The sequence below is a fragment of the Egretta garzetta genome, unplaced genomic scaffold (genome assembly GCF_000687185.1).
Source record: "Egretta garzetta isolate BGI_Z169 unplaced genomic scaffold, ASM68718v1 scaffold440, whole genome shotgun sequence".
NCBI classification, from domain to species: domain Eukaryota; kingdom Metazoa; phylum Chordata; class Aves; order Pelecaniformes; family Ardeidae; genus Egretta; species Egretta garzetta.
The window spans coordinates 1,125,727-1,135,387 of record NW_009258293.1 but is presented as its reverse complement, the minus strand read 5'-3'; the positions used below and the strand labels follow the sequence as shown (position 1 = coordinate 1,135,387).

The 9,661-nt window shown below is 51.1% G+C and overlaps 1 non-coding gene across 1 annotated transcript; it reads right to left on the bottom strand.

Moving 5' to 3' along the window:
* Positions 1-2,423: 2,423 nt before the first annotated feature.
* Positions 2,424-2,495, bottom strand: TRNAE-UUC. Its single transcript has one exon. It is a non-coding gene; the product is annotated as a tRNA-Glu (tRNA).
* Positions 2,496-9,661: the final 7,166 nt, after the last annotated feature.

The following is a 9,661-nucleotide window of genomic DNA, read 5'->3' as shown; positions in this document are numbered from 1 at the left end:
GTGCCTCTTGTGCCCGAGAGGCCAAGGCCGCCCTCCGCGGTGGTCAGGCGACGTGCCTGCGCGCTGGGAGCCCCCGTCCCTTTTTTGGCTGGGGAACAGCTGCGTCCCGGATCCTTCAGGGCGGGAGCCCCAGCACCAAGTCCTGGGGCCTGAGGGGAGCCCTGCCACGGTCCCTTGCCTTCCAGTAGACCTGTTGCAGCTCCTCGGCTCCCCGGGTTTTGTTCTGTCGTATGCTCTGCCCTGGCTGTGCCCGGGGGTCTTGCCCAGGTTGGGTGTATTCGCTGTGGAAAGTGTTGGGGTTTTCCCCTTCTCGAGTGGTTTTCTAGTCTCTTCAGTCCAAAAACTGTGTTAGCTCTTCAAGTGCCTATTGCACCACATGGTTGCTGGGATAACAAGCGTGTATCCTCTGCAGACAGGCCATTTAACATCTGTGTCCAGGCTTCTGCCTGCATTCGTTATGTCAAATAACTTTATGCTTGCTGTAAAAGAGAACTAACACCTTTTTTGAGATCCTAGTTGACCCTTACACTAATGTTTCCAGTGTAAGCACAACATCTTGGGTGGCGGTGCCAAACAAGAATCATCTTGGGGATCTCGTGCCAGAGGAGGAAAGACCACTGCCTTTTCGTCAGGTGAAAAGAACTGAACTGTTCTAACACACCATGTGTGTTAAGTCATGTCCAGGTCCAGTGAAATTGTTTGTGTTCCTTCACAGTAGGTTCTTCTGATGTGAGGATTTGACAGCGTCTGTGCTCTCACCTTCTTCCCTTTGCTTGGGGGCTTGACAGGATTCAGTAAGTTTAAGAGTAACAGCACCTGAAGTTGTTACAGCCATACCCTGCGGTCAGGCCACTGCTGTCTGACAGCCTTTTAGCCACTGCAGTCCCCAGCATAACTTAAATTGTCAGTGACCTGACGTTCTGGTGTGGCTTCTGGCCCAAGCCCCTGCAGATCGCTGGAGCCTTGAAGCTGATGGTTTAACTGAGAAAGTAAGTAGTGCTTTATGAAACAAAACCTGCTTGTCTCATTAACAGTGCTTTGTTTCCCCTTGGAGCCCACAAAACAGCTCATTTGTATTTAAATTTAATAACACAAAGTAAGTTTTGGCCAATTGCTCAACACAGAGTGGGTTTCCTGACGAAGTCAGCACAAGATAAGCAGCAATGGCTGGGGATTTAGGTTATTTCTTTTTTGTCCTATGACACAGAAACGATGTGAAGAGAAGTTCTAAACAAAATTTGCCTCCTGAAATGGTAATTTTGCTGTTACATATAGAAATACTTTACTAGCCAATTAAGGTAGAAGAACTCGGGCCCACAGATTTGCAAATGAGAAACTCCTAGGCTACTGTGTTATTTAATGTTATTTCTAACAAAGTTCCTGAAATGTTAACAGCCTAAAAAGATCCTGAAGCTCTTGCACAAAGTTTACAAGTCTTTCTAAACCAAACTGGTCAACTTAATTGAGTTTGTGACATTTAGGAAAAATGAGCTGTTTAAAAAGTTAAAAAAAACATTCTGTAATGGGTCTATTCCAAGCTAATCAGGTTGGTTCTAGGCAAAATTAATCATTTTCTCATGGACAAAATGAGGTTTATTGTGGTTGTACCCATAGCACGGCACTGGCTGCATGCCCATCACCCCACTTCTGTCGCTTGCTGTTCATTAGCACTGCTCCCAGTCAGCCACCCGAAGGTCAGGTTTAACCAGCCTGTGCTCCTTGTTCCCTCATCATGAGCGCAACTTCAGCATGTGCTGAGGCTCATGTTGGTGGATTTCTCTGAGGGTTTTTCTCTCCCATTGTTTGCCAGGCTCTGGAAGGAGGCCACAGAGTGTCTTTTTTTGTCTACTCCACTAGCACACCCCTTGCCCTTGGCTGGTGCCTGGGAGGAAGGATGAACCCCACAGATGTAGGGCTGGGTACTTACAGACTGGGTTGGGGTGGCTAATGGGGGACCTCGACTGGCAAGCAGCTGCAAAAGCTCCGTGCCCAGGCCCGGCACTGGCCCTGGTGTGTCGCAGTGCTGCCCCGGCTGATCAGCTGCAGATGTTCAGCCCTGCGGGGCTGTTGATGCGGTCACTACGCGCTTGGCTGGATTCAGCTCTGGGGCTGGTGGGAAGGCCAGGGGGAAGATGCCAGTAACACATATCCGAACAAAAGTTTTCTGGTTTTTGGAATGGCTTGATCCATAGGCAAGACTGGCTCTCACTGCAGTGCTGGGGGGGATGCCAGCTGTCGCTGGTGTTGCTTCATTGTCCCTGACTCTGCCACGAGCACCAGGGTATTCAATCAGTGGACATCACTGGGTGGACGCGGAGGGCCTGGTGTGGGGGTGGGAGTCGTTCGTGTTACCCCACGCTGCGGATGGTGGTGGGGATCTCGCGGAGTTGACAAATAAAAGGGGGGTGCGAAAACATACACCTTTCCCACACCGGGAGTCGAACCCGGGCCGCCTGGGTGAAAACCAGGAATCCTAACCGCTAGACCATGTGGGACCGGTCGCTCACAGAATTTGTTGCGCCGCCTGCTGCCTACGCCGCCCGCTGCCTGCGGGGCCTCCTGTTTGTGCTGCCTCCTGTTTGCGCCGCCTGCTGCCCGCTCCGCCTGCCCGCGCTGCCCGCACCACTGTCCGCATGCCTGCCCGCTGCCCAGGCTCTGGGCAGCCGCCCCGAGCAGCCGCCGTGGGGCCGCGCCGGGAGCGTTTCCCCGTGCCCGAACCCCGCAAGGAGCCCCCGGGCGCGAGGCTGTCGGTAGGATCCCCCTCAGCCGGTGGCCAGGAGCGGGTGGTGGGAATGCAGACACGGGCTGCGTGTGGAGGAGGTGGGCTGCCGACACCTCACCAAGGTACAGGGGAGCTTTGGCACCAAGTGGGCAAGGCTGATCTGCAAAACCCGGCAAAATTTAGGGTCATCCTTCCCCAAGTCATTACAGTCCTCTTAGTTAAAAGATGGGGGTGGAGGCTGACAAAACTGAAGAAGTAAATGACATATGGGAGGGTGAACAAATGAAGTCCAGTCTAAAAAGGTACAGAAACTGGGCAACAGCCACAAATGTGCTTCTGTACAAATTCTAGCAATCAAAAAATAAGGCAGAACAGCTGGACTACCCAGTTTTGACTGAGAACAACCTTATCAGGAACTGGTGTGAGGCAGATATCAGTGGGACTTTGCAATAGCAGGGTACAGATTATACAGGGAGAACCTGTGTCTCCATGTGCCTAAACAGTTTTCATCTTCCAACATGTAACACTGAACCCCTATAGTTAGGAAATTCACCCCTAAATAGGCAAAGGGGAGTATTATGACTACTGTAGTGAGCAGCCTTCAAAACCAGTGGTGGTGACAGTGATATATTTAGATCAGAGAGGCTGTCAAGGCAGAAAACATCATCATAATGCAATCATAATCTCCAGTTACCCCCACATTGAGTGAGTAAATGTCACATCAGCATTTGAGGTAGTTGCTACATTTTAGATACCACAAAGGCTTGATTTTTGAAGCAGCTGGTTGGAGGACACAAAAGAAGCAACAGGGTTTTAGTGCTGAGATGTGCAAGGGGCTTCATTCAGAACCGTGCTATTAAAAAAACTGTGTAAGAGTGAGTATAATGTATTCGATCTGGTATCATTAAAAGAACAACAACAACAAAGACATTTCTCCCAAAAGAGCTTATTAAAAAACTAATAAGCCAACAGGATAACATGCTTGTAAGAAGCATGGAGATTGCTAAAATGGCTCAGAACAGGTTATATCACCAGGAGGAAAAAGACTAAAACCAGGATGGGATGGCTACAAAGCACGGTAAAGAAAGCTATTGAAATATTAAATTAGAAATAAAATGCCCTTCAAAATGTGAAGCCGGTGCAGACAGTGCCCGTATGACAGCAGAGAAGGTCCTGAATAGGTCCCAAGGTGTCAAATAGATCTGACAGTAACTGCACAAGGTAGACCTGAGCAGATCCCATTTCCTCACATGGATCCCAGCTGCAGCCCACTGGCCTGCACAAAGTTGCCATGGTCTGTGCTAAGGACGTGGGGAGGGACTGGCTGCCAGTCAGAGGTCCCTGCTTTTTTGGCAGATGATCGTAGTTCGTCTCCATGAGATGAGGGGCAATTTGCTCTCTCAGGGCTTGCACCACTGGTGGCGAGATACGAGCTTCTCCCATGCATCAACCTGCCTGTCCTCAGCTTCTCTTCCAGCCTCAGCACTGAGTGATGCTCCTTCTCCTTCCAGAAGCTGGTGTGTGGGTCTGCTCCTCATCCTCGTCCCAGTGCTTGCCTGATCATCCACTGGGCCAGTTCAGGTTACTAGCCTGGAAAAACACCACTCACTTCTGTGTTGTGGCAGTTTAATGAGCTGTTGTGGTTCATCCAGGCTCAGATGAATGCCAGAACCAAGACCCAGAGCAGCAGGAGGAGCAGGATGCGATGCATGGGGAGCCCTCAGCTCAGCTCAGCCGTCTCACCCACTGCACCCTTCCTTCCCCTCTAAGGGCTTGTAATCATTGTACCTGATGCCTTTCCCCTCCCTGCAGCTCCCCTCTAAAAAGGCAGAGCTCTCCTTTGCTGTAGGGAGCAGGAACCCCTGCTAGAGCTCATCCTTCAGCTTTGTCAGCAGCCAGGGAGCCACGGTAGCAGGGAAGATGGCAGAAACCTCTGCTGTATGTTTTTAGTCACAATCTGTTTTAGAAAGCAGGAGGGGAAACAATGAGCATTTGCTGCTCCATCTGTTTCTGTGTCCCATGCTGCTAAGGTTGGGTTACAGCCAGCTGCTGCCATTGCCAATTGGTAATGCGATAGCATGACTTCTTACTTTGCAAGGTTGTTAAAGATGGTAAAATGGAAAAAAATGGGACAGGATGATTTTAAAAAAGCCCCATTGCAGAACATCTGGCTTGTTATATAAATTTTCATCATGCCCACTATTAAAAAACCTGCTGATTGCTGCTTAAAACCACGTATTTTTACAAATGGCCAAATATCTCCAGATCAGTCTTTCCAAAGGACAGTTCTGGACTATTCGATACCTTCAGTCAGCTTCAAAACACAGACAGGGTTAACTAAGAACGAGGATGTTTTTTCTTTCCCTCGTACACACTAACACCATTTGTCGGAGAAGACTCTCACAGCGCACAGTCCAGAGAACCTCAGCCAGACACTCCTGCATCCAGGTCAGCCTGGTCCCATTCAATAAGGTATCTGAGACATTTGATACAAGACATCTGTGCTCTGAAATAATGGAGAATTCCCCACATCTGCCTGCCCAGCTCGAACCTCAAGCCCCTTGACATAGAATTACAGATGTGTTGACCAGCAGGGACCTTTGGAAGGCATTAGCCTAAACTCTTGCTTGAAGTGAGACCATCACCAACACTAGATCAGGCCAAACATGGCTTTGCATAGACAAACCTTGAAAATCTCCAAGGATTGAGATCCCATCACTCCTGTGGGTGAACTGTACCCCCAGGTCAACCTAGCACTTTATCTTCTTTCCTGTTGCAAGAAAGAGCTGCCCGCAGTGAGAAATCCCACATGTGGGTGCTCACACTGGTAGCTTGGTAGTAGTTTGACCTATTTAGCATACAGCTTCCACAGTACAGAACCTTTTCTGGTATTATTGGCCCCTTCAGTACAAGAGTGCACAGAGCTGCTGCTGCTCCCCCCACCCAGCCATGGGGGCTCACGGTGCCGGGTGTAGCAGGTGAGGTGACAGGTGAGCTGGAGACAAGGTGACAGCATGGCAGTGCTGTACCCACCATGCAAGAGGAGCAGAACAGGTTCGGTGAGGGTAACCAAGGTCAGCCACGGCCGAGTGATTGCTGACCCAGCTGGTGGGTTGGGGTCAGGTGCTGGGCCTGGCACAAGCTTCAGTGGAACACAGCTCAGGCAGCTGAGGATGAGGACCTGAGCTTTGATGCAGCTCCTGAGCTGGGCAGGGAGCCTCTCATGAAGCATCTCCCAGCTCATCCTCCCACTGCTGGTGCCCTGGAAGGCTGATCCAAGGTTGCAGCTGCACCGGGTCGGTGCTGGCTGTAAGCCCAGACACCCAAACCTTGCCAAGCATTTTAGGCGTCTGCTCCCAGTATTACCAGTCTCTCCTCAACACAGGGTTTGTTCACACCTGACTGGAACTATCTGTCCCCCCTTGCTGTATATGGAGACACTTACTGTGGGGCTGGTACTGGGCTGGGCTGGTTCCAGGCTGTGCAGTCCAGTTCATTAACAGAGGCAGAGCAAGGGCAGTGCCCGCTGGTCCAGACCTCTGGAGCAACGTGCTGTCTGTGCTCACATCTGTAACACATCTGCCTGGGCATTGCCCCATCTCCCCAGCTCAGCATGTGAGGGCAGGGCAGCTGCAGTTGAGCTTTCCTTACCTTTAGCATCACCAGTTCTTCCACACCCGTGAATGAGGAAGACCCCTCATGCAAGGTCCTCCACCTGCCATTTCCTGACATGGAGTATGTGCACAAGTACAAACGTCCATCAACTGAGCAGCTTCATGGAAGGTGTACAACTCCAGATACAGTTTCTTCCACCTGGGAGCAGCATCTGAAGAAGTCATTTGAGCATGATCTCAGGGAGCTGGCTCCTTTGGCAGTTCTTCAGTGACAGTTACAGGAAATATCTTTCAGCCAAGAACAGGCAGCAAGGGGATACTTTGGCCTGGAAACATTGATCATACATCTCTTAATTCATCTTACAGTGACCTAGTGTTCACAGCCTCGCGGTTCATGAAGGCTGTTTCTTCTTGTAGGCAGTGCGGTTTTGTTATTAGCAAAAGAGCCAGGGTTTATAACCCTCTGTTCTCAGAGACACTGCAATGTCTTTGCATGCTCTCAAAGACTGTCCAGATGCTTCATATTCACCTCCTGTTGCCATCTTTGGTGTATTGATGGCAGGCATCATGACTGATGGGCTTGATCTCCCACTGTGTGTCACAGAGTGACCCACCTGTATCTCTGGAGGAGGACCTCCTTGTGTTATTGTACCAGGTACCACTAATAGAAGTTTTCCTCAGCCCATGACTGCCTGAGCTGTGAAAACCTCTGAAAAAGTCACTGTAGAGGTCCCAATAAAAGAAGCTTTTCCCTTAGCTGCTTCATTTTTCCCCTCTGGGATTTCTCTCCCCCTCCCTGAGTCACTGGTGTCAGCAGAGCTCACGTTCACCAGCACTCCCTGGATCTCCTGAAGAGGTGGACCCTGGTCTGGCAGCTTTGCACCTGTGTGTAAGTCACTGCCTCACAACCATCTATCATGCCTGGTAATTGAACCCCCTTTCAACCAGCTTTCCTCTTCCAGCAGTGGGGATCTCTGCTCCCAAGAGTGTCCGTGGTGCCAACAGGTATGTGACCATCCTCTGGAGGGGAGGTTCTGCCTTCATGGTGGTTTCCTTGCTCTTCATTTTGATGTCCTCCTGCTGCATGACTTTGTGCAAGACAGCACAGGGCTGCTAGCCCATGAGTAGGACTGATCTGACATGTCATCTCTGTGTGTCCTGTGTGTCCTTGCGTGCCTCCAGCTCACCTGCTTTGGCCTCAAGAGAGAGGGGATCTCTTAGTGTGCTGTGTGCAGAATCAAGTCCCAAAGAGTTTTAGACGCAGTGGCTAAGCAATGAAGTTACAGGTTCTAGCAAGCCTGCCAGAAGCATAGGTTAAACACAGCCTACACATTATCATCAAACCCTGAAATATGCAAAATAAAATGAGAACATTGCAGAAAAAATGAATGCTTGTCTGGTCCCTCCTGCAGCCAACTTCCCATGTACCGTGTCCAGTCACTCATTCAGCGGGGTGACCTGAAGCTGGGGTTCTTGCAACATCCCATCTTCCCAGCTTCTATTTTCAGTCTCTCCAAAGGCTCTTGCTAGCACAGCAACATCCATCAGGCTGTTAAAGTTTTTATACACCAAATCTGTATCTACAAGAGCCATTGAACAGATGCTGTCAGGCTCCTATAACTATTTTCCCTGTATTGCTGTTTTCCGCAGAGGACAGGTATAGCCTTTTTTGGCAAGGGCAAATCATATCTGCATCTCCACAAGGAAAGCTGCCAATTTAACCATGTTAGAGATACACCAGCAAACTTTTGTTTCCAACGCAGACCTGGTTGTCTATGTCTTGGGGCCCAAGCTTTGCAGCCCCTCCTCTGCCCACTCTCCCGCAGCACCGCAGGCATCTCCAGCAGCTTTGCAGCCCCCGTGGGGGCCCAGCTCTCCACTGGCCCCTGCTGCACGGACACACCCCCCCGGTAAGCACAATGCAGCTGCATGTCCAGCCAGTGAGCGGAGCGGCCATGATCTCACTGTCTCTCTATTTGTTATTTAAAAGTGCAGTGGGACTTTTGCATGAATGTGTTCATATTAAGTTACTCTGAAGTTCTTCAGCAGTGCCAAAATGCCGTCTGCAAGAGAGCACCATCGGCTGGCTCACCCAGGGTGATTAATAAGCTGAACAGACTCATTTCTGACTGTAGCAGACATTTGCTGCATTGGTGTGATACAGGCCAAAAATCACTCTGTTAGTGGCAAAATCCACCAAGTATCTGCCAAGTCTTGCACCCCCAGTTAGAGGGCTCTGAGCCATCCAGGCAGCCCAATGCCCAGGATTTGCCTCCACATAGGGCTGTTCCTATTCTGGAATAACAGGACCCCATACAAAATCTGTCAGGAGCAGTGCCTCATTGCAGCAGTCACTGGGATAGCAGGGGCTCTGCTGTGCCGCCATGCCAAGTGACGTACTCCAACCTGGTGGCTGACAGAAGCTGGTCTAGGGGGCTGACCTTTAGTGCACAGCTTGTTCATTCAAACTACTCATGCTGGTCAAGGAGCAGGGCTCTACCTTTTCCCAAGGCCTCTGAGTTGCTGTTTGTATGCTCATGGTTGATTCGTGCTTGTGCGGGGGACACACCACACCTGGTCTTCCTGCACAGAAAGTCCCCCAAATCTGCCCAAAATTCCCAGGGCAAGAAAGAGGACATGTCTGGGCAAACCCAGACACGTGGCAGCCTTACACCATGGGCTGATGCAAGGCTCATCATCCCACCATGTGCCCTTGCAGGGACAGCCTGGCATCCAGTGTAGATGAAGACATTTTCCTCTCCCGATGCTCCAGACTGGTTCAACTTGCCAAAGTCCCACGTTCCATCCCTGCCCTTGGAGGACGTCAGGAATAACAGAGGGCAGAGCAGGGCCGTTGAAGCACCGTGTGCCGTGGGGGCAGCTGCCTGTCTGAACACCCCCTGCCAGCTCCAGGCAGTGTTGGGGACACCCACCATGGGGACAAATGATTTACTGGGACAGTGGTGATCCAGGAGCAAGCACAGGGTACATATGGGACCTGCACGAACCACAGTCTCCAGGGGGTCTTGTGCCCCTAAAGCAGGGAGGCAGGTGTGTGACCCTCTGGCGCTCTCGAGAGCCCCACGCCACCCGTGATGGATGGTACAGCTCCGGCCGCTAACCACGACTGTCCTCACAAACCGGGTCACGACAGCCGACCGTGGCCATTGACCTGTAGCTCAAATAATGCTTCAGCTTCTCTGAAATCGAGGTCCTGGCTCCGCTTCTCCCCTCCTCATTTCTACCCCTCGGACCGGGCAGGGGCAGGGGCAGGCGCCGGGGCAGGGGCTTGATAGGCGGCAGGGCCTCAGAACGGCCGCCGCCG